The sequence below is a fragment of the Mirounga angustirostris genome, unplaced genomic scaffold (assembly GCF_029215605.1).
Source record: "Mirounga angustirostris isolate CCGP_5_RB_7025 unplaced genomic scaffold, mMirAng1.0.hap1 SCAF_4, whole genome shotgun sequence".
In the NCBI taxonomy this organism is placed as follows: Eukaryota; Metazoa; Chordata; class Mammalia; order Carnivora; family Phocidae; genus Mirounga; species Mirounga angustirostris.
The window spans coordinates 14,862,887-14,888,733 of record NW_026991712.1 but is presented as its reverse complement, the minus strand read 5'-3'; positions in this window follow the sequence as shown (position 1 = coordinate 14,888,733).

Below are 25,847 nucleotides of genomic sequence, written 5' to 3'. Positions count from 1 at the left end.
TGTTCATAATTGCAGTTCCGCACTATGCTTGAAAAACCCATCCTGAATTTGAAGCTGTTTCTTAGTAACCTGCTGGATTTTGCAGGCACACCCTTGAAGGCAGACATCTGGGTAACAGCTCATGGGTGTCACTATGTCCTTCTGCCAGTCATACCGTTAGGCTGGGCAGCAAAATATAAGGTAGACAGGGTTATTTGCCAATGACCTCTGCAGGGATCATCTGACTGGGTAGTGCATACTCTTCTTTGGCAATGTTCCTTGTCATTCATTTGTTCACTCACTCATTCTTTTGTTTGTTCATTCATCTACAAATTCACTTATTCTACAGACCAGAATGAATTACAGGCAGAGTTAATATGTGTGAATGGGGAGTGGGGAGTGATGGGGGTGGTAATTTGGAGGCTTTGGTGGAAGAGAACATAATCAATTTAGGAAACTGTAGGTAAGGTTTGTTTCAGAAAAAAAAAAAAAAAGAGCGGGAAGTATGTAACCTACCAGAAAATGGCATAAAACTGTTAAAAATGTAGGCTGTGAGCAGATGTAGACAAGAGGAATATTTAGTAGTGTTATCTGTACATATCACAGAACCTGTTACCCCTCAAAATGGGAGAGAGATTTTCATGCCTAACTCAACATATGCCCCAACACAAACAAAGCAGAACAAAGAAAATAAATACAACTCATCCTTTTCAACAAAAATGAGAGTGGCTCGGATCAGAAAGTTCTCAGAAGTCAGATACTGTGGTGCTGTGAAGAGAGGGGGAGGCCCGGAGCCAATAGCCACAGGGCTCACAAAGGGGAGACGGCCCATTTGCCAGGCAAACAGCAATATTAGCCAAAGATACACCTTTCTCTAAAACTAAACAGATGAACAAACATAAAGACATTATACACTAGAGTGAATTTTTTGAGAGATAGAGAGTGGAACTGGAGGTGGCAGGTTAGCGAAAATAATAGTAAAATAAAATTGAGCCCTGGCAGGGACAGTGGGGACAATAACATGCCATGGACTTTAGAGTGTAGTGAACTTAATTCTGTGTACTCAGGTCCAAAAGTATAAAATATGAACTAAACAATAATGGTTATAAAACAAAAACGATCACTTGGAAAAGACAAGCAGAGGAGGGTTGCCCTAGAGCTAAACCTCACCAAAGAATTCATCTGTTACGCACATGGTGGGATTAAAAACTAATGCTAGACCAACATTCCATAGTATTAATAATTTATCTGTATGTGTTTTTATCTAAAATGAGCACATTCATAAAATATAGAATATTATAATCCCACTATGTAGGTTTAGTCATTCCTAGTTAATCCTTTCTCTAAAGGCTCGAATTAAAACTCTCCAGGTAATTAGGTGGGTTTAAAAATCTGATTTTGACTTAAACTAAATCAGTCTGTCTGAATTAAAATATTGATGCCACTTATCATTTGAGACCTTGGCCAAGTTATGTAACCTCTTTGTTTCTTGGTCTCTTCATTTGTAAAATAAGAATAATATAGTCCCTACGTCATCAAAGTATGAATAAGATATATAAATAAAATATCATATGGAAACCATTCACAATAATTCCCGGCACACTGAAAACACTTTACACACAGGTATTCATGCTGTTATTTGCTATTATTTTACTTATTGTTATGATCTTCTTGAAATCGTATCAAGACTTGAATGGACTGATAAAACCCTAAGCATTTATGACTGTTGCCTCAAGGGGGGTTATTCCTGAATGCATCACCAGTTGTCTTTTACACCTGTGCTTCCCAGAGGAGATTGCATGGAGCATCAACCTCTGAACGGTCTCTGGAAAATAAGACTACTGACACAGATTCTGCCTGAGTTCGAATCCTGCCTCTGTCAGTTACTAGTTATGTGAACTTTCTGTGCCTCAGTTTCCTTCTATGTGCTACGGAGATAATAGCATCATTTCTGTAGGGTTATTTTTGTAAGTATTAAATGAATTAATGTAGCCAAAGGGCTTAAGACAAAACTAAGCATACAAATGATGCTTAATACCTATCTCCTATTATTACTGTAATCTACGTTAATCTATATAAATTCTAAAAGCCTTAAGGTGAAAAGCGAGCTGTTTTTGTGGTTTGGGATGTGCCTCTGCCATTTGATAAGAATGTTGCCGTATGAAAGTTCCCATTTTGGGCAGGGTGGCAAGGCCTGCCCACTTAACCTTTATCATTGTTCAGAATCTCAGTTTTGTGCACCAAATTCTCCACATTTGTCCATTTTCCAGAACTGGATTTGCTAAACTCTCAGTCTCTCTCCCTTTCTATATCTTGCCTCAAATGAAAGATGGGTTTCTCTTCTTCTGTGCCAGGGTCAAGTTCATGGTGGGTGATACCAGGTGGCAGCAAAGAGAGATGAGTTTCTAGGGACTAGGGCTGTCATTTGAAAAAAAAAAAATCGATTGGCCATTGTACTCGGCCACTGCTCTTACTAAAAATATTGCACTCATTTAATGCACTGGCTTCATTGGGGCTGAACTTTGTCCCCTCGGGGCGTGTGTTTTGGGGGCTGGTAGTGGCAATGGAATGAAAACAGGAATTCTCCTTCTTCTCTTATCACCTGTCTTCATTCTTTTTTTTTTTTTAAAGATTTTATTTATTTATTTGAGAGAGAGAGAGAATGAGAGAGAGAGGGCATGAGAGGGGGGAGGGTCGGAGGGAGAAGCAGACTCCCCGCCGAGCAGGGAGCCCGATGCGGGACTCGATCCCGGGACTCCAGGATCATGACCTGAGCCGAAGGCAGTCGCTTAACCAACTGAGCCACCCAGGTGCCCACCTGTCTTCATTCTTATCCCCAGTATTGTCAAGACATGAGTGAGACAGGTGTCAGATGTCACCGTGTCAGGGCCTTCTCTAAACTCCTGCCCTCTGAAACAGTCTCAGCACACAACTTTGGGAGGGAGCTGTTCCCTGTATCAAAAGGGACTGCAGGAGCTTATTTAGATTGGGAGAAAGTGGACAGAAAGCTACATTTTCTGATTCATTGCTCAACATATAATAAACAATGTTTTTTCCTACGGACTGCCATAGACCTCTTTCTAAGTTTCTAAAACCCTGATTTATAAGCCATGTACCCAGTCCTATGAGATAAATCACTGCTGCTGAACAAATCATAGTTGCCTCACTTCCTCTTGTCAGATACTTACTTTCCTAAATGTTTTTGCAATGGGGGGGGTGGACAGGTAACATAAGGCAATGACTTATGAGAGAATTTATAAGAATAATTTTCTTTTATGAGATACAAAACAGTGACAGTCACAAAGAGATGCCCCTCGTGTGTGTGTGTTTGTGTGTGTGTGCGTGCGCGTGCGCATGCTCCATTTCATCTCTTCTCTTGACCTTGGAAGTTGTAATGCCATCTTGCAATCATGACAAGAGACTTTGCCAACAGTCTCCGAGTGTTCAAGCAGAAAGATGGAAAGATTCTGGATTCCTAATGAGATTGTCAGATTGATGAACCAGCCCTGAATCCGCTAACCTCCAGTCTCCTTTGTTATAATACTTGTCAATATTATTTAAGTCGCCATTAGTTGGATTGTACACTTCTTGCTTCTTCAGTGAAATATAGACAAGAGTCTTAGAATTTAACAAGGTTCACTGCTTCTCTATCAGCTGCAGGTTGTAGGAAGTAGGCTGATTGATGTATGGGAATGAGTCTCAGCTTTGTATCCAAAGTACCACACTCAGTTGACTCCTGCACGCTGCTCTGCAACATAGATTTCACATCAAAATTTCTCCAGCCTCAAGGCCAGGGAGCTGAGCTTTTATATCCCACACGAGTCAGTCATCGGCTATAAAGCTGTGCCATGGGTGGGATGGGTGAGGAAGAAACTTTAAGGCACCTCCAGCTTTCTGTTTATACAACTCAAGTGGCTCTAGTAGGTTCATAGTTAACGTTCAGAAGATTGTAGATGCTGCTCAGTGGAAGCAAAGCACACAGAAACTGGTGTGTTCATGCACAGAACTGGTAAGTGGGACCAGAGGGAATTAGAGGGCAAGAGTTGATAATGTTTGCTACACCTGTTTCCCTACCTCTCAGGGACAACATACCTGCTTACTCATGGAATAAACAAAACCCTCCACTCTAGAAACCTGAGTTGCCCAAGGGTGTCTAACTCAGCGCTTGCGGGCTGGGTGACACCGGCTACGAATGTAATGTCTCTGACAGTTTCCGCTGCTATTCCCTTAGTCCTGTCCAGTGAATCATTTTTACATAACTAGTAGAATTTTATAAAAGAACAACACTTTAAAGATGAAGGGACGGAACCTGTTCGAATACTACCATCAGCACAATACAAGTCTGTTTAGGAACTTCAATTCTGTTGCAAAAGGAATTTAAGGTAACTTGCACAATACAGGGCAAGATGGAATAGGTTAAAATTATGAGTAAAAGAATAAAGAGAAACAAGGCAAGAGATCTAAGAATAGCAAGGATGAGACTAAATGTGCATATTATAAATACTTACGTTCCAAAAATTATTTTATGAGAGTTGGTAACCCAAAGAAGATTTTTAAAACCCTGCCTGTTACATAGTTCACAGTGCTTATAAGCTATAAATAGACTAGTTCTATTTTCATTGCTGGGAAGAGACAGGTCTTTCTCTCCGGGAGCCTCAAGAAGAACACAATATGCGATGTAATGATGTGCTGAACAACACCCCACATCCTCTCGGTAGACTCTACGATGAGTACTGTAACTTGCTTCTTACAGTAGCCCTTAATACAGTTGAATGTTCTCCCACCAAGATACAACTCAATAAAAGTGCAAGGGCAGTAAAAATAATTCCCTAAGGAACTGATGAGCTACAGTCTGGTATAGGCTTAAAATGACTGGGAGCCCATCTGAAAAATCTGGGACCCCATCTCAGCCTGTTCGGTGGAATGTGGGGATGGCATGTCCATCAGGCCATTCTTCACCGTAGGCCTCTGCAGAGCTTTGATAAATATGAGGCAGCAAAGAGATTCAGATTATATTGGCTGACAAGAACCTGGAGGACAGTTTATTCCATGTAGCCAGTTAGAAACAGACCCACGTGACTGGTAGGCAAATTGAGTTTGGGGCTGGCTGACGTGAGACTTACTAGTAAATTTCTACTAGGATTGAGCAAAGTGGAATCAGATACCCTTGCTTAAAAACCTTATTTCTGGGCAAGTTTGTCCTGTGTCAGTCACAGTGCTGCTCCCTGCTCAGGGGGGCATAGACATTTATAGCACAGATGATATCATTAGAAGGTCTTGGTAGTAATGGGGCAGGGGGTATACCCCTCACTCTCAAAGGTCCTTGTTCTGTGTTGAACCATTTTATTAGCACAAGCTTCCTGATACTATCAATTTCTTGGTGTCCAGGGACTTTGATCTTTTTGGTTCCCTGGTGCCAAATAGTCTGTGACTTGAATTTCTTTCTTATGTAGCTCAAAGTTTCTTATCTTGTGAGGCTGAGGAAACTGGTATCTCTGGCCTTCCCAAGCTGACCTTATCTTATCTCCTAAAATTTTAGACACACACTGCAGTGATAACCCTTTGTCTGGGAAGAGTGGTGGGAGGCCTGGGGAGGAAGTCTCAGGCACAAGATGCTCCCACCATCGCTCTGCGGAAATTCCCCAGGGGACTTTACACCCGGTGTAGTCAGTGCACTAAATCATAGGGTCTCAGGAATTGTAGTTGATTTCATCTAAGGACAGGTGAGAAGATGTTTTTAAGAGACTGACTGTGACTTTGGAATCACAAATCACTCTGCACAAATAGGCACCAACTCTGCCTAAGATGTAAGGCAGATGGCATCAATATGCCTGGTGGGGCCATTTCTCACTAGTTGTGGGACTTGGGGAAATAACTCAGTTACTGTATTTTCTCCACAGTAAAGTGGGGACAGCGATACTTTTTCTCAGGGTTGTCTTGAGGATTTAGGGCATTAACATATAAGTAAAGCGTCATCTTAGTAAGGTGCCTGTCACTTATTATCTCTATATCAAGATATTTAATTTTTCCCTTCATTTAATAATTTTTTGTATTGATCTTAACATTATATAACATCATAATCCCTGTTTTCTCTCGGGTAGCGTATCATTAATGTCAATGATCAAATCTTTTTAAATTTTGGATGTATCTTTGATAGAAAACATTTGGCTGGATACAGCTTTCTGATCCATTCTGTGAGTCTTTTTCTCTAAGAGGGGGATTTAAACTTTTTAAATATTATATTATAAAACACATGTTTGGATTTGTGTAATCTCTCTTTTATAGATTATCCTTTACTTTTCCATACTGTTTCCTTTGTCTAACTTTTTTTGTGTCATTGTCGGTTTTCTTTCTTTTTTTTTTTTTTTAATTTCCTCTCTATTGAACATCGATTTGGAAGAAAATATATCAGATTTGTCCTCAGAGCAAACTAAGTAAAATTATTTGTAAACAAAATGTTTTCACTTGTATTTCTAAATTTATCAACTTTAGAAATGAAACTTTATTTATGCCCCCACTTATGAAAGATAAGATAATTAGTCTGCTTCCATTCCCTGCCTCTTCTTTAATTTTTTGTTTGAATATTTTAGGGGCAAGAGGAGTCTCCCAATCTATTATCATGAAACTCTCTTTTAAATTTCAGGTGTTTTATACTGTAGCTTTTTATTTTTAAGAACATAATTCTTGCTTTGTCATCACAATATCACAGTTTTTCCAATTCTCTTTTTTTAAACAATGTAAATATTAAGTATTTAATATGTAAATATTAAGTATTTAATATGTAAATATTAAATGACTGCACAAGCAATGGGCCTAATTAGAAATCAAATGGCAAATCAAAATATGTCTCAAAACAAAAGAAAAAGAAAATGCAATATTCCAAAACTTATGGGATACAGCAAAAGCAGATGTCCCAGTGAAATGGATGCTAAAAATGCTTGGATTAAGGGAAAAAAATGTTCAAATAAACAACTTAACATTACACCACAAGGAACTAGAAAAAAAGAAAACTTAGCTGAAATTTAGTAGAGGAAGGAAATAACAAAGAAAAATCAGAAACAAATAAAATAGAGCCCAGAATAAATAATAACTTAACAATGAAAGTAATGACCAGATTTCCCCCCAAAATAAACAAAATTGGCAATGCTTTAACTACATTAACCAAGAAAGAAAAGAGAGACGACTCAAAAACCAAATGAGAGATGGAAGAGAAAACAACACGACAGATAACCTCAGAAATACATACTGTGATAACAGATTACTATAAACATTTACATACTAGCAAATCAGATAACTTAGGAAAAAAGCCACAGAAAATTCCTAAAAATGCACAAGTTACCAAGATTGAATCATGAGTCTTGAATCCAAGAAATAGGAAATCTTCTTGGACCAATAACAAGAATGAAAGTTGAATTAGGAATCAAAAATCTCCCAGCACACAGGAGCCCGAGACCACATGGTTTCATTGGTGAATTCTACCAATATTTGACAAAACTATTAATAAGAATCTTTATCAAAATCTTACAAATAATGGAATAGAGGGAACACATTCAAAATCATTCTGTGAGGCCAGTATTACCCCGATACCAAAGCAGGATAAAAACAATACAAGGACAAAAACGTCTAGGGGCCCCTGGGTGGCTCAGTCAGTTAAACGTCCAACTCTTGATCTTGGCTAAGGTCATGATCTCACAGTCGTGAATTCAAGCCCCATGTTGGGCTCCACGCTGGGCAAAAGGAACAAAAAAGTCTAGTTTGTCCAATATAAGTATTGCTACTCTGGCTTTCCTTTGACATCCTTTTGTGTGATAAATGTTTCTCCATCCCCTCACTTTCAATCTGCAGGTGTCTTTAGGCCTAAAACGAGTCTCTTGTAGGCCCAAGGTACTTAAATAATTTTAACCTATCTCTTTTTCTCCTTTCATCTTGAATTTCTGAAATCCGAGTGAAACTTAAAATCCATATTGTATTTTTGGTAAACATATTTAATTGATAGTGCATCTTACATTCAACAGCTTCTTTGAAATGAGGAGTATTACAGAGATAGATAAAAAGTAGGTGGATAGATTAAAGATATCACTTTATTGTCTCAAACTACATTTATTCTGATATAGTTAATAATTAAATCATAAGCCAATAATTAAATCAACAAAGGAAGCAGTGTACTTCAGGGAAGAGCAAGGCCAGCCCTTGGAGTTAGACTCAATTTGAATATTAGCTCTTATCGCTTAAGTAAGTTATTTTTCTCGCCTCAATATTCTCGCCTGTAAGATGGAGCCTCAATATTCTCGCCTGTAAGATGGAGACAATAATACATATTTAATATTCTCAATATTCTCGCCTGTAAGATGGAGACAATAATACATATTTAATAAGGATTAAAATAACATCTAATTAAGGCTTGGCACATAGTCGGTATTCAAATTTAGCAATGTGCTAAATTTTGTGAGGATTACAAAAGATAAGTGGAAAAAAAGAAAATTATAATTTTTGATAGTTTAGTTTGTATTAGGCTTTGTGGTTGATATTCTATGTGGGCTCATCTTACTTTTCCTAAAAACCTGAGGAAATTTTTAATATTCTCATTTAACATATTTAGAAATTGTGACTCAGAGAAATTAAATGCCTTATCCAGAGTCAGGTCTTGCCCTGAAAGAACTTGTGTTCTAATTGGAGATATAAGTAATATCTACTTGAAGATCAAATAAACTGTACAGTATAAAAGATGTATCATAAATGATTTCACTTATTTGTGGAATCTAAGAAACAAGACCAATCAACCAACCAACCAACCAACAACAGATCTTAAATACAGAGAACAAACTGGTCGTTGCCAGAGGAGAGATGGGTGGAGGGATGAGTGAAATAGATGAAGGGGATTAAGAGGTACAAACTTCCAGGTATAAAATAAGTCACAGAGATGAGAAGTACAGCATAGGAAATATAGTCTATAATATTGTAATAACATCGTATGGTGGCAGATGGTGACTCCATTTATTGTGGTGAGCAATAAATATATTCAATAATGTATAGAATTGTTGCATCGATATGCTGTACACAGGAACTAATATAACACTGTACATTCATTATTAAAAAAGTATGATAAGGATAAGTATGGGATCTCTAATTGAGTAAATACAGATGATAAAGGACCAGGAATTTAGAAGGAGAATTTTCCTGGTTTAAAGTGTGTATTGGGGACGCCTGGGTGGCTCAGTTGGTTAAGCGACTGCCTTCAGCTCAGGTCATGATCCCATGGTCCTGGGATCGAGCCCCGCATTGGGCTCCCTGCTCAGCGGGAAGCCTGCTTCTCCCTCTCCCACTCCCCCTGCTTGTGTTCCCTCTCTCGCTGTGTCTCTCTCTGTCAAATAAATAAAAATAAAAATCTTTAAAGTGTGTATTGATCAGGATAGGTTGCCTTATGCTGTAGCAACTAACAACTCACAAATTTTAGTGGTTAAAACACAGATTTATTTTTAAGTCATGGCCCTCACAGGTTGAACACATCATAGCTTAGAAAACCAGGTTGATGGAGAAGCCATCATGTTCGATGTTGTCGGTTACTGCACCAGAGAGAAAAGCTCTGGAGAGTCTTATAGTTAATTAAATTAATCAAGTGCTTAGGGATTGAAATGCTGCGGCCAGGTGTCACTTCCATTTTCAAGTTAATGGACAGAACTAGTCACGTCACCTTTGCAAACACAAGGTGGGCAGGAAGCACATTTCTACCATGTGCCTGGGAAGAGGGCAATCTGGAAATATTTGGTGAATGGCAGTAGTAATTAACAACATGTGATTCTTACAAGAGTCTAACATAACGTATTTTTAGTGATTTAATATTTGTTTAAATACTGCATTTTCTAAATATTACTTCTGGTTGAAGATTGCACTATGATAAGGACAAATTTTTGTATGTATGTGTGTCTATTACTTAAGTCAGCTGCCTATGCACACGAGATGCCTTGCTCATAACCATCCCTGCTGATTACCTTTCAAACCTTAACTAAACACCTGTGCTTACTGGTAGAAACTAGACCTATCCAAAACTCTGCTTCTTATCTTCCCCTCTGAGCAGACATCATATTCCAGGTACTTGTTTGTCCTAAAATGGTTTATTTATTTATTTATTATTTTTATTTTTTTAAAGATTTTATTTATTTATTTGACAGAGAGAGAGATAGCGAGAGCAGGAACACAAGCAGAGGGAGCGGGAGAGGGAGAAGCAGGCTTCCCGCCGAGCAGGGAGCCCGATGTGGGACTCGATCCCAGGACCCTGGGATCATGACCTGAGCCGAAGGCAGACGCTTAATGACTGAGCCACCCAGGCGCCCCCTAAAATGGTTTATTGAGAAGTTGCTGTTTACGTAGCATTTAATGGCACCTTGGAAATCACAAAACAATACATAATCATACTAGAAAAATTTATTTTAGCATCTACCATCTATGTGGCTGCCTCAGTGAGAACCTAAAGCGTCATCCTGAACTCTTCCCCCTTCCTCACCATACATGCAACCCGTCATAAAGCTCTGTTGATACTGTATTTTTAAGACAATTGACTGCACATGGGAATCATCTGGGATATTTAAAAAAATACTGGTGTCTGGGTCCCATCTCAAGAGGGTATTATGTAATTGGTCTTGAAAAAGCCCTGACCAGTGAGGCTTGCATAAGTTTCCAGATGATTCTCATGGGCAGTCAAGTTTGAGATCCAAGAGGTCTCAGTTCTGTCTACTAATCTCTATTCCCACCTTCCACGTTTGGTGAAAGCTCCTTTAATCTCTAATGTGGATTATTTCAATAATCCCCCCTCTGGTCTCCCTGGCTCGGCCTGAGTGAGAGCCCCCAGTGCTGTGGGCTCTGGCCATCTCCTGTCCGGTCACTTCTACAGACTGCATCAGTACTGCCTCTTACTCATTGTTTCTTCTTTTATTTGTATTTTAGACTATGAGCATATTACGGGCAGCAATTACGATCTGTTATATGCCTGACTTATAGTTCAGGATATGGCACATAAAGTGTGCTCAGTTAATTTTTTTGAATAAATATGAATGCGTGAATGTTCAGCAAATCCGGGGCATTAGACCAGTACAAAAATGAATGAGACAGAGGATCCCTATAGAAGTATTAGTAGTCCAGTGGGGGAACTGGACATAGCAACACTCAATGCAGTAGGAAAAAGGGTTATTGTAAGAGATGGAAATGTTGTTTCTCAAGTTTGGGGCTTAAGTAAGGTGGCAAAAAATATTGCCAAAATTATCCTGCTCTATGGATATTCCATGATTTGCTCCCAGTAATGAGATCATTGATCTGCTATTTAAAATTGGAAAGGTGGAGAGGAATTGAGAATAGAATATGGGCGTGGTTTCACATTTCCAGTCTTTTAAACATAGTCTTTTATGACCTGCTCGTTCCCAGATCACTTTATCCACCATTTCTTTTGTACCTGTGTGCCCAGAGGCTCCAGAACACCTACTTATTTCTGCAGACATCTGAGAAACCACATAAGCCAATGGCAAAATGCACGTATAAATTTGTCTGTTCTCTGCACAACTTTTTGCATCTCAGCTCCAAATCAACCTTCTGAGCACTGGTCTGAGAAACGTCCCCTTTGCTAGCTGGCTTCCTGTTAGATTCTGCCAGTAGGGGGCACAAGAGGGAGAAGGTAAGGCAGAAGTTTAAGGGCCAGAAACTTGCTCCTTGTCAGTTTGCCCAGCCTCCCACGGTTACCAGGGCAACAGCCCTTCGGTTGGTGTGAACCTCCAACTTCTTTTTTCACATCTTGAACCAGCCCCCTGAGTGGCTCTTCCCACTGTTTATATATCAATCCCAGAGAAGAATTCTGATTGACTACTTGGGTCATGTGCCCATCCTCTGGGCCAATCGCTGTTTACAGAGCTAAGCAGTTCTATGATGGGTGGGGCTTCTGGGACACGCCCACCATTGTGGTCAAGTGCAGGGTCTACCTGGTACTGGAAGAAGAGTCGTGAGAAAGGGTACTGGAAAGGTAAAAATATAAGCTACTACAGTCAACTATAAGGTTAAAGGGGAAAAAATAAGGTTTGACTTTCAAGGAGTCCTAGATGTTGGATAAGCTAGCCGTTCCAAGTAGCCATAATTCCTCTCTCACACAGGGCTTGGGGGTCCTCATGCTACCCGACATTTATTGCCATACCGTGTCTCTAGGGGCTCCCTGGCATGCCCGGATGGACACAGGTTCCAGAGGTTAAGGTCCCGTTGGGGCTGGATACATACAGGCATGTTCAACATGCTAAGGAAGCCAAGAAGCATGAATAAAGAGTGGCTTGCTGGAATCCAGAAAGGCTTTGGAATTGTCATTTGAGTTGGATCCTAAAAAAAATCAGCAGGCATTTAGCAGGCAAGGAAAGGGAAAATGCAGTGTAGCGGATGTTCTGGGTTATGAAGATACCAGTGCAGGAGAGAGCAAGGCATGAAAAAGGCATCATGGGTTTTGGTTTCGTGTGGCTGAGTATAACATGTATGGGGGTGGGGTTGGGGGGTGATACGTCTGGAAAGACAGATTGTGGCCAGATTGTGATGAGCCTCGGATGCCATCAGTTCTCTCAGAAAACATCTGCTTGCTGTGTGCTGGCCAAAGCTACAACCATTTTCACACATACATCGTTATGGGACTCCCTTTTTATGAATGCCTTGGCATCAGTTTGCTTCAAAAGGTCCGGTCCAGGGAGATGGCACCAGGGAGGTGAAGCGGGTAGGTATGAGAATGGATGCTTTCAAATTTGTTACCCGAGCACATTTCAGACTTCGGTAAAATATCTTCAAGCTGTTACAAACAAAGTACAGCAAGCTTTTCATCCTCTGCATTTGTGCACCTGTGTGTTGCCTCGCCCACCGCTGGGTCAGGCTCCGTGAAACCCCAGAAATGGAAGCAGAAAATCGGGCTGGGAAATTAGGGAAGAGAACAAATCCGCCCAAGGCTGACTCATCTCAAAATTGAAATATGTAAACAAAGTTTAGCTGCAATGAAACAGTTGGGAGTACAGACCGCCGGAGGCACTGAAACAATAATGAGGCTGAAAGGGATGCAGGAGAATATACATTATTTTTAACTAAAATATAAAGGACAAGACAGAGGGGAAAAAAAACAACAACTAGCCTTTTAGAAATGTGTTAGGGGAAGCATTATCACTGTCCCCACACTGCTGCATATCTTCCTGAACCGCTGACAGCTGATTTCCCCAGGCTGGGTTTAAAGCTGTTTATGATTATTTTCACCCTGCTTTTATGGTTAATTAATTATACCTTTGCCTGGAGCTGCCACCGGTTTGGGCAGTATAGACAGGAGAAAGAGATGATGATTAAAAGCTGCATGAAAATTCACAACTGCCTGAGCTACATGGTGCAGGAAAGGCAAGGATGAGTTGGAAATAGTGCTGACTTCAGGACCAGGAGGGTTTGGCCACTGGCCAAGTGCAGGAAGGGTAAGAGAGGGACCACCTCGTCCTGGTTGGCCTGGACTTTTCTGGTTTGAAAACTGAAAATCCCACTTTTAGAGTGCTCCCTGCCCCTGGCAAACAGCGTTGGTCACTCTAGGGAGGGCTGGAGATCTAGCAGACTATAATTCAATAAGCCAGGTAAGGCAGACCAGTGGTTTGGGGATAGGGAGGGCTGCCCCTGGAAATGGTGCAGAGATGTGACGGTCAGCCTAAACTGGAGGGCATGCTGCTCTAGGAAGCACCTAAATAGGCAGTCAGAGAGATTGTAAGAATGGACAAACTGGCCTCAAGCCTCAAGAATCCAGGACAAATAATATTTATCAGTCCAAGCAGGTAACCCACAGTCTTGGGTGAAGTGGGATTGGGGGGTTTATATTGGGCTAAAGTTCTAGGGAAAGACTTTAATCCTTGAACAAGGGACTGATTATACCAAGAAGGGACATGTTTGTGGAGGGAGGGTATTGAATTTCTAGGTGGGTTTGCAGGGAAAGAGCAGAAGTCTGGATAACTTAGAAGTGTTTGTTAGCTTCCCATTGTCCTGAAGATAAAACCCAAGATTGTTGTTTGGAAATGGAGAGCTCTCGGGCCTGTTCTCAGCTCTTTTCTTATCTCTTCATTCTCCCACTCTGGTCATATCAAATGATGGTGGTCCTCAACTGTACCAGGTTCTTTCTCCCCTGGCCTTTGTGTATGGTGGTTTCTCTTCCTAGAGTGTGTCTTCTACTCATACTAATTTCTTCTGCCTTTTAGGGTTCAGCTCAAATGCTTTCTCCCCTCCTATCCTACCCCCAATCATTCCCTGAATTCTTATTCTAGGTTATAACCTCTGAAGAGAATGCAGGCAGACTACTTTCCAGTTTTGCTAGAGAAATTCCAGACAGCCACGAAAATGCCCCTGAAGTTCAGACTCACATCCTGAGTCCCCATGGGACTCACTATGGTCTGTAGGAATAGTTTCAAATGAGCGTGGATAACTGCTGATTGCCCTATTGCAGCTCCAGATCCTTAAAATTTATCAACAAAGAGTTAAGGCTCTAGTTGAGTATTTTTTCTCAACACTATTAACATTTTGGTAGGGATGACGAGGTGGGGAGAGTGAGTGAAGGGGAGCCTGTCCTCCGCATTATAGGAGGTGTAGCAGCATCTCTAGTCTCCACTCTTTAGATACCAGTAGGATCTTTCAAGTTATGACAACGAAACCAGGTATCGTAGAATGTTCCTCAGAGGACAAAATTTACCCCATTTGAGAACTACTGTTCTGGTCTAAAGGAACATCCTGTACAACATTGGCCAGACTCTTACAGAGCAGAATCCTCATACCCTGCACCCAAGAGCAGTTAATATACATGGCACATGGGCTTGATGAAGACCTGTAGAGAACTTCAGTGAGTATAATACTGCCTGCCCTATGTGACTTGACCAGATAACCTATGATCTATCTTGGTCCAACCTCACAGCCCTTTTTTGCTATTTAAAAAATGGATCCTCCCTCTTTTCACTGTAATAGTAATCTAATGGAGAAGCCAGAGATTGGAAATTCTCTACTGAGTCTATGGCTTAGTGTATGTATGGGTCTTTTCCAGATTCTAAACACCCTAGAGTACGAGCCAGTTTTTCTTTTTTTTTTTTTTTTATGATTTTGGTATTCCTCCAATCCAGGGTCTAGAATGGAGCTTTGCATGATATAGGCAATTCAACAATATTACTCAAGTCAAAGTTAAAAGTCAAAAGAATATTTGGAAGCTTTGGTGACCAGGAAACAAGTTGGAGCTAACTCACTTGATCTAAGGCAAGAGAAAAGTCACTTTTCTGTGAAGTGTGGTACTCAGTATCCAAGGCTCCTCTTTGGACAGAATTGTAGGCATTGCTTGGGAGTTGTGAGAAATGCAGAACCCTAGATCCTCTGAATCAGAATGTTCATTTTAAGAGGTCACCAGGCGATTCCTATGCACATTAAGCTTTAAGAACCATGGTTTTATAGCGCAGCCTCCGTATCCCTGCAATCCATGGCCAAGTCTTTGACTTACCAGCTGTGCAGCCTTAGGCAAAGCGTTTAACCATATGAGCCTCACTGTTTTTTTCTGTAAAATGGGAGTTTTGATAGATATTACATGCTAAGATTGTGAGGTTCAAATTAAAAAAAAAATAAAAGGAAAATGGCCACAGATCACAGTGCCTGACTTTATACAGTAAGAGTTCAGTTGCTATTATATGTTGTTATTCTCTGAAATTTCTTTTTACTCAGGAAAAATCAGAGTCTGGACCTTGAACGATCCCTCACCTGCTATCTGGCCCATAATTTGAAGTTTGACCATATCATTTACTCTTCATCCAGATGTTGAGAAATATCAAGCCAACCTTGGTTGAAAAGTTTTCACCCGTTTATAAATATGATCTACATTTTAGAAGTGTGTATCTTGGGAACAAAACTCTATAATAAGGTTAATGAGAAGAGAAGCAACACAAATTTGTTTTCATCACTGTTAAACAGAGCTTAAATCACAGCACAGAGGGAAACAGCTGCTCTGGATGGCAGCTTAGGAGCAGATCAGTAGAGGCTGATTATCTATTAATGAGAGGGTCTTAGTGGTGAGCCCTGGTGGAAAACCCACCAGACTCAATTCTGTAAGCCATCCGCTGAAGAGTTGGTGTATATGAATCACTTGAGTGATGTAAAAGAATTCAAAACAGATACTTTCCAGCTACCCTGGAGGCTGTCATGTTCCACTACTCTCTTACCTGTTCATATTAAGAAAATAGGATCTTTCAGTAAGTAAATGTGTGTTCTATTTAATTAAACTCACCGCTGGGCTCTGTGTTGGGGCTGGTCCTCACTCAGGGATTATTGGACTGTTATGTCCTGCCTTCCCTCTCCTTTCTCTCCCCCTAGTGCTTCTCTATCCAGCTCAAACTCAGCAGGAGCATCGTGATAAGTGCTTTAGTAGTTTCTTATTGCACCCACTTTTTAGATAAGGAAATCGAGGCTCAGAAAGCTTAAGACACTTGTCCAAGATCTTCTAGCTTGGAGGACTGTGATTTAAGCCCAGGTTCTGGGTGACTCCATAGCTTATGTTCATGGCAACTTGTGCAATATAACATAGGTGTACTTAGTAAAAACTCACCACAACAGTGGTTCTCAGCATTTGTCCTCAGACCAGCATCATTAGCATAATCGGGGAACTTGTTAGAAACGCGTATTTTCGTGCCCTGCCACAGACCCAGTGAATCAGAAACTGTGGAAGTCGACCCAGGGAGCCCTCTGATTGATTCAGATGGACCCTAAAGTCTGTAAGCCACTAGCATGTAGGCTGTATGCTAAGCACTCAAACTTAAAAAAGAAAAAAATAAATGGATTCCCAGACCTCAGGGAGTTCAGAGTCTGGCAGAGGGGACAAGCCTATAAAAACAGTCTGAGTCATATTTTATTGGTGCGTTGCAATTGCAGTGAGGAAATATGCATGAGAAACAAGGAAAGTAAAGATGAGCACAACTAACCTGGAAGGAGCAGGAAAAGCTTATTGGGAAAGGTAGGGCTTGGATTGAATCCTACAGCCTGAGAAGTCCCCAGCCACAGGGACAAGAGGACAGAGTATTCTAGGTAAGGGGAGAGCATAAAAAAAAAAGGTGAAATAAATGATAGGCATCAGAGAAAGAGCAGTTACATGGGGGATGCGGGAGCATGAAGTGTGATGAAGGAGGCGGTGATGAGTTAGTTCACTGAGCGGGCAGTGAGCTGCCCTCTGTCATTCTGCAGCTTGACCCCCCACCTGCTGAAGCCTTGTCTTGGTGATTTTAGAGTCATTTGTCACTCTATGGCATTTATGACTGCACTATGATTCCTGATGAGGGGCACCATATATCACAAAGTCTTGTTCTTCATGAGCTATTGAGCACCCAGTAATTCACGCATGTTATTTCTACCGCACACTATTCTCCTCCTTCTTAATGTCCCCCATGCCACTGACACCAGCTAGTAGACGTCAAGCTGTCCAGTGGATAAAATGTTGTTTGACAAAGGCTTTGCAGCTAGGGATGTCACTTATAGTTTATATCATGAATTCTAACTCAATTCTTTGTTCTCCACATCATCCATCAGTGAATAATATACATACATCGTAGGACTTTGGTCTATATTTTCCAGATCAGTATTCTAACAAGAGCATGGGTTATAGTTCAGCACTTAAAATAAAATAATGGTGCTGTATTCATCCTGGCATAGTGAAAAGAATATGAGCTTGAGGATGAGAGAGACGAGGGTTGTAGCCTCAACTCTGTATTTTCCTGCTGTACCCATTAAATAAGTCACATTGGAAGTTCCACTTATTTTTAATCTTGCAAAACCTCAATTTTTCTTATCTGTGATGTTGGATTGCTGGAGAATTACATGATACAATATTGGTGCCTGAAACTCAGTAGATGGTATTCCTTCTCTTGTCAGTATGTATGTCCGACTTAGTGTTGCAGAGTTTGCTTCTTGAAAATGCCCGATATTCAGACTGGACAGAGATTTCCTGCCTCTATTTTTAGATATTGTGTCTGTGGATGTTCCTCCTACATGGCATAATGGGAGTGGTGTTGGTCTTCTCAGCAGAGAAACAGCAAAATCAGTGCATCTGGCTGAAAACCTTTCCAGCTATTAGACTTCTAGGGGATTTCTAGGGGAAGGGAACTCAGGTCCACAGCTATTTGATGACTCCTATGACTCCTAAAGGAAATGGAAGACGTGCTTCCATCTGACCGATGGAAAAGGTCATTGTGCTGACCTTAGCCCCAAATATCAAGAACTCAGGTATCAAGAACTCAGGTTTGGCTCAATGAGCACCCACAATGTGCTGGGCTGGAGACTGGGTGCTTAGGGGTATGCTCTCATTTCATCCTCACATCAACCCTGCTTACATCCATGTCAAGGATGAGAAGCCAATTGGCTGATGTCACGGGTCTAATCTGAGGCAGAGATTTGACTGAACTCAGGCATTGGTAGTTCATGTCCAGAGCCATTTACAAGTTCCTATTCCAGACCTACTTTTCAGAATCTTCAGGTGAGGTCCCTAGGCATCTATATTTTTATCGAGTGACCTGCAGGACAATTTTCATGATTAGAAAATTTGAGAAAAAAAAATAAAGCAAAGCAAACATACTGTTAAAATAAAAAGCAAACAGAGACCAATCTTGAAATTCTGCTGAGCAGAATAGGCAAATTGTACACACAGAAAGTGTATTAGTAGTTGCCTAGGGCTGGGTGGGGAAGGGGCTGCTGTTGGAGAGAAATGGGAAATGACTGCTAATGGGCTCTGAATTTCTTTTTGGGGTGATGAGAATGTCCTGGAGTTGTGGTAATGGTTGCACAACCCTGTGAATATACTAAAAACTATTGAATTGGACAATTTACATGGCTGAATTGTATGTGAATTATATCTCAATAAAGCTGATTTTTTTAAAAAAAGGAAAGAAACTTCCCTGTGCAGACAAAACCAGTTTAGTCAAACAAGCAAAGCTTAATTTAGCTTAGTTTGCAAGTCAGCTTGACCTGGGTCACTTCTTGCTTATGCCTCTGAAAACCATAAGTAAACCTTTAACTGTTTCTCAAGGTGGGTATGAGTTAACTACTGACCAATACCTACCATTTAAGAAAATTCTAATATTATAATCAGTCCTGGGAAGAATAAACAGCCACTACTTCCTCACTCTATAAGCTGTTTTATAGCAATATACCTCTGAGTCACATTCCGTGTTCTGTTTTGAGTGCTCTGGTTTGCAAACTGTCCTTCTGGTGTCTGCACAATACACTCTTACTAATTCCTACGTTAGTGATTCATTGGTTTTACTTCTGTTATTACTAAACTTGAAACCATACAAACAACATTTGTACCACCAAGAGACACAGGGTCGCTTTGACTCTTTGACCAGGACTCTTAGGAATCCTAAGATTTTGTGTCAGATCAGGCTGGGCAACATATCTAGGGGCTTCTGTGAAGCTTATGTTAACGTCTGTCCCTTCACCTTCTACAGATGAGGGAACCAGCCTCAGAAGTTTTAAGTGGTTTTAGCCAGACTCACGTAGCTGGTCTTTCGCCAAGCTAGGATCAGACCCATTGCCTGATTCTACTTCTTTTTCTACTATAAACACATTTTGGCCGATCATCTCACATGTATAAGGTTTCTGTCCCTACTAGACTGCCAGGCTCAGCTGAGCAGGCCCTATGATGTTCTCCCTGTGCTTAGCACAGGGCTCAGAATATTCGTTCATGATTTGCTATCATCTATCAGGTAACCTTTTGCAATACGCACGCATATTTCTGTGACAAGCCCACTGAGTTTGTATCATTGTCCCTGGGCTTTGGGTTATAGAAGAATGGAAGAGGAGAGAATCTTGTAATATAATGGGGGCGATAAGAAGACAATCCAATATGAAATTTACTCTTGCCTGGCTTACTTGTAGCTCTCCTGGGGCAATAATCAGATGACCACATATTCCCAATTATAGTATGAAATCTAAAATTAAGATTCAATATTACATGCTGGAAAATCAGGAGGGTTTCCAAAGGCCTAACAGCAACCTTCCTTCCCCACTCTGCTCTTGCAGATAAGGTCCCCTAGCTAAACGACCTTCTTCATCAAAGGAGCAGGCCCTGTTCCTGCCAATCTCTAAGCAGTAGGTTTCTGTTCATGCCAATCTGTGGAATGACTCAAACAAGCCAATCATATTCTCCCATAAGAACGAGGGGGCACCCCTTCCTCTCAATGCTACCAAGACTGCCTCCCACAGCCCTTGTTGTTTATTGGGTTCCTGAGTGAAACCCACATGTGACCTTGTGTGACATGCAGTGATTACGTGACTAACAAATTGTATCATCTGTCCACTGTCGGGTGTCATGTGCTCAACCATCCTCATAACCACAGGATGGGGATCCCTCCCTCACTAACTGGGTAAATTGGAGGCCATTAAGATCCAACTCAGATCCAAGTCTGTGTCCCATCCTCAAAGACAGGTCACTCCTTCTCTGTTGGTTCTGCTGTAGACAGAACGCTGGCTCAGGAATCAGGAGTTCTGTGTTCTCTCTACCCAAACCTCATGGCACGACTGGACTGAGCTTTGAATCTGTATATGCTCCAGGCTTCTCTCTGGTAAAACAGTGACTGAAATCTGTAAGTGGGTTTCAAACTAGTTTTTACCTTGGGAGCCCTCCTCTCAATTAAAATCTGAGCGATGTTTTGAGGAGACAGAAGCAACGTCCTCAGTGGCACCCTAATGCTCTGCTTACTGCCCCCCCAACCACACACTGCTACCCCATGCCTGTACCTGAGGAAGCCCAGGGTTCCTTTGGACTGAGATTGACAATCACATCATTAGACGTTTTCTGAGATTCGTCCTTTATGTTCCATAGATTCTAGGATGTGAAAAATGCAGGCCCAGCTCTGCTTTCTACGAGCTATGTGACATGGGGAGACTTGCGTTAAATCTCTGAGCCTCAGTTTCCACATTTATAAAACCAAAGAGGCACGAAAACAATCATAAGAGTGACAACAACAGCAATAAAAGTCATAATGAACAGGAACTGTTGACTATGTTCCCAGGCCCTGCTCTAATTATTTCACATGATCATTACGGACTGCATGTTTATGTCCCCCACAAATTTCACATATTGAAATCCTCCTACCCCAGTGTGGTGGTATTAAGAGGTGGGGCCTTTGGGAAGGAATTCAGATTTGATAAAGGTGGAGCCTTTATGACCCTTATGTGAGTCACAAGAGAGTTTGCTTCCTTCCCCTATTCTCCGTCCTGTGAGATACAACAAGTTGGCAGTCTGCAAAACTCACCCTGACCTCAGACTTCCAGGCTCCAGAACTAAGAGAAATACATGTCTGTTGTTTGTATCAAGCCCGTCTGGGTGGTGTATTGTTATAGCAGCCTGAACTGACTATGATGTATGCATTGTCATTAATATCGAAGGCACATGTCAGCTCAGAAACCGTTTTGCCGCTTTGTCTGGCACTGGCGGGTTGAAGGAGAGAGCTGATTTTCTAAGAGGGCCGCTTAGCGGCTCTCAGCCAGAGGTGCCAACTGTCAAGCCCGAGTCTGAATGCTTGTACAGGCCTCCTTCTGAGGCAGCAAGATTAGCCTGACAGGTGAGCTAGCCTGAAAGGTTACCCTGCAAACAGAGCTAGGCCTTACATGATATAGTTTGAGGGCACCTAGAAGGTTCCGAGACTCACAGCTTCCTCTCCCAACCAGATGTCACATTGTCTAAGATCCCACCATTAAAGACCCTTCCATACGGGTGTCATTTTGTTCTCCCCCGGCACTGGTGGTGGTTAAATTTGTCCACGCCAAATTACAGTTTCTGTGGAATTAAAGTTCAGGAGATTCTCTCTGACATTCTTGCCCACCAGCCTCCTCCTGAATGATCACACGCAAGAGGTTTCAGTAAAGAAAATCCTTTAGTCTTCTTTTGTTTTTAGAAAGTGATATAGTAGTCAGGACCAAGGATTTTTAAAGCTGGAAAGATCTGGGATCCAATGCCATCTCTAAGCTGAGAACTCCCATATTTCCCTTTCCCAAGCACACATTTTCCCCAAGCTTCAGGTTGCATTCCAACTACCTACTTGACATCATCGTTTGGAAGGAAGTGTAAGAGACATCACAAAATTCTCATGACCTGAGCCGAACGCCGTACTGTCTGCCCTCAAACTTGCTTCACCGCCCCCTCCTGATGACAAACCAACCACCTGTTGCCAAACTCAGAGAGCTTGATGTTTTCTTTGACTTCTCTTTCTCACATCCCAAATACAATTTTCCCTGAAACTCTGTTTACTTAACAAATATATCCATGATTTGATCCCTGGGCACCAGTCCTGCTGTGACCTGCCTAGGCTGACCTAGCACCATCTCCTGCCCAGGTAGTGTCAGATTGGTCTCCACTTCCGGGGACAGCTCTCCAACCTGTCACAGTGATCTCACTAAAACCAAACCAAACCAGGCCGTTCCTCTGCTCCCACAGCTCTATACTGGCTTCCATTCCACTCAGATCACAGTTCGGAGTCCCTGACCCAGCCCCCTGGGTTTGAATGAACTTGTCGCCTTTGCCTCTCTGACTTCATGTCCTCCCACACCTCCATCAGCAGCAACCACACCAGGCTCCTCACTTGTCTTTAACTCGCCAGGCTCACTCCTGCCTTTGTGTCTTTGCCACGGCTGTTCCTCTGCTTGAAGGCATTTCCCCAGATGCTATGGACTGGATTGTGTTCCCCTGGGGAACTGTAACAGAGATGAGATCTTTAAGAGGTAATTAAGGTTAAATGAAGTCATAAGGATAGAGCCCTAATCCCAAGACTGGGGCCTTATAAACAGAGAAAGATCTCTCTCTCTCCTCCTCTCTTTTTCCCTCTCCCACTCTGCCTCCCTCTCTTTTCTTCTCTCTCTCTCTTTCTCCCTCCACCATGTGACAACTAAGTGAGAAGGCAGCCTTCTGCAAGCCAGAAGAGAGTCATCCCTAGAAACTGAATTGGCTAGCAGCTTGATCTTGGACTTCTAGCCTCCAGAATTGTGAGAAATAAATTTCTGTTGTTTAAGTCACCCAGTTGAAGGTATTTCGTTATGGTAGCTGAGCAGACAAAGACACTAGATCTCCATAAGACTGACTGCCAACCTCCCTCAGCTTTTTCTCTAATGTCACTTTCTCAATAAATCCCACTACAATATTCTGCTAAAATTGCAATGCCAGGATTCCCAGTTCTCATTCTGCTCTTGTTCCTTGTTCAAAGATGTATCATTTTCTAACCCCTGATATAATTCACTTATCACATCTGTAGTTTATTGTGTGATAATCCTGATAGAATTAGTTCCTTGAGAGACCTCTGTTTTGCTCCCAGCCATGTTCCAAGAACCCGGAACAATGCCCAGGACATAGTAGGTGCTCAATACATATGTGTAAAGTAAATGAATAAATAGAGTACTAACTATAAGATTTTCTACCTCTGTGAGCTTGGACAAGTTGTTGACCTACCTAAGTATCATCTGTAACTTCAGGGGACTGTTACCAGAATTGAATAAGTAAACTTTGTGTGAAGATGGAGGGGCTGTTTGTCTTGTTCATCATCATATCTTAGTGCCTGGAATACCAGTTCTCAAAACAGAGTTAGGTGCTCAATGCCGTGCTTGGTAAATAGTAAGTACTTACCAAGTAATGACTATGATTTTGACTGGTTAAAATATCTACTTCAAAGCATTGTCTTTAACTTCCTCTTGGGAGCTGGATTGGACTGGACAGACGGAATCCAAATCTTCCCATTCTCTCTGCCCACAGGCTTTCTGTACCAGCCATGCCGGTCTGAATTCGGGGCACCAAATGTACTTTCCTGCATTTTGTTTCAGTGTTTTTCATAATGCTGTATCTGTGACCTGGAATGCTCTTCATTTTCACCCACCTCCAGCCGGTAAAAAACTCCCATTATGTGCATCTAGTTGATTCCTATTCAACTTCCCAGAGTTCAGCTCTAATATCACTTCATAGGAAACTTCCTCTGACACCCCAGAGTAGATTGGGGTCCCTCATAGTCTGATTAGGAGCACCCTGCACTTTTCAGGAGCCTTACCATCCAAACTGCCTGGTGTTGCATAGATAAAGAATATTATCAATGACCAGGTATTTGATATCCATAATTTAATTTTATGTTTTTTAGTAGATACTAAAATTATCTCTAATACACAGATAGAGAAACTAAAGCTCAAAGAGATTGAGTAACTTCTCCAGTCACATAACTAATAAGTTGTAGAGCTGGGATTTGAACTCAGTTTTTTTCAGCTCAACAAAAATCTACTCTTCCCACCCCAAGTGAACTGTTCCCAAGATTCCTCAAGTCAGTTTCCTGATCCCTTTCCTTAAATGCACTTTGGTCCTTCAAGTTCTCCAGAGATATCAAAATATATCCTAACCCAATTGACTCTTTGACCCAAAAGTCATTGGTGCCACCAGTGATTCCAGGAGTCTGAACTCATTCCAGGAAATCCATGGTTCTCCCTCGCTATCTCTCTCGAAGATTTTCTCCCATTCTGATGATACCCATCCTTATAAACTGCTCAGTCTTAAACTTCCCTGTCTCATTAAGGGGCACCATCATCAAGCTAAAAACTTAGGGGACACCCTCCATACCTTCTTTTACTTCCCTGTGCCATCCAATCCATGTCTTAATAGTTTCTGTGCTCCTACCAAGTATGTCTCAAATCCATCTTTCTCCATTATTCTATAATGTCCTATGTCCTCTCATGGCTTCTAATCCTTTCCAACATTTTTAATGTCAGTTGAGAAACAATCTACCCAATGCATTGCTAATTAGTACCAGTTAGACTTTGAAGGGACAGGTGAATGATGTGGATGTGTTCATAGAAATATCTGAATGTGACAATGCCATTCAGGTTTGCAGAAAAGGGTTACAGCTGGGCAAACCAGATGCTGGTGAGGTATGTCCTATTTACGAGAATTCATTGAGAACATGAGGGGCATGCACTTTGCATAATGTGGAGGTCAAGACAACACAGTACAGCAAGGGGTAAATAGAAAGATGAGATGAATGGTTGGAAAACACCATTAATCAGGGGAGAAAGCTGGCATTGTGCATTATAGATCTATAAGCAGTTTAGCTAAGGTGTTTCCACAGTCTTGTAGTTTTGTGGGGTTTACCCAGCACTTTGCTTTCAGAAGGAATTCAGTATAGGGGCTTACATGATTGTTGGCAAAGCTGAGGGGTGGGGGCAGATGCCAGAGAAACTGAAGCTGAAGATCATTAAATTCAATACCGAAGATCTCTGCCTGCAGCACCAAATCCGGTGGTTTTCCAAGGCTTGCCTGGAAGTTGCTACAGTTCTCAGAATGTCTAGGAAGCTCCCAGACTGTCTAGTCCAGTCTGCAGCCATGGAGCAAGTAGGTTGCAAGAGTTTGCTGACAGGCTTCTCCGATGCTCACATCTGCACATTTGTCCGTCTTCCATCATTGCTAGAGAATAAAGCTTCTCATTCACTTCTGTTTTCAAGACAGCACAGGCAGCTGTTGCACTCCTTGATGAAACATAGCTCAGAATGAAACATGGAAGGTGATTACAAGAAATGAAGTTGCCAACCTTACAAGGACATAGTAGTGGCACTCAGCTGACGACAGCCCACCCCACCATCTGCCACACAGCAGCCAAAGGATCTTTAAATACTAACACAGAATATTTTACAACCATGCTTAAAATGACTTCAGTGGCTTCCCAGTTCTCTTAGGATAAAACTCAAACTTGTCCCCATGACCTGCAAAGCTTCCTTGATCTTTCTCTCACCACCTCTTCAATTTACCTCATGCCAGCCTTCCCTAAATCACTGTATTCCAGCCACATTGGTTTTCATTTCATTTCATT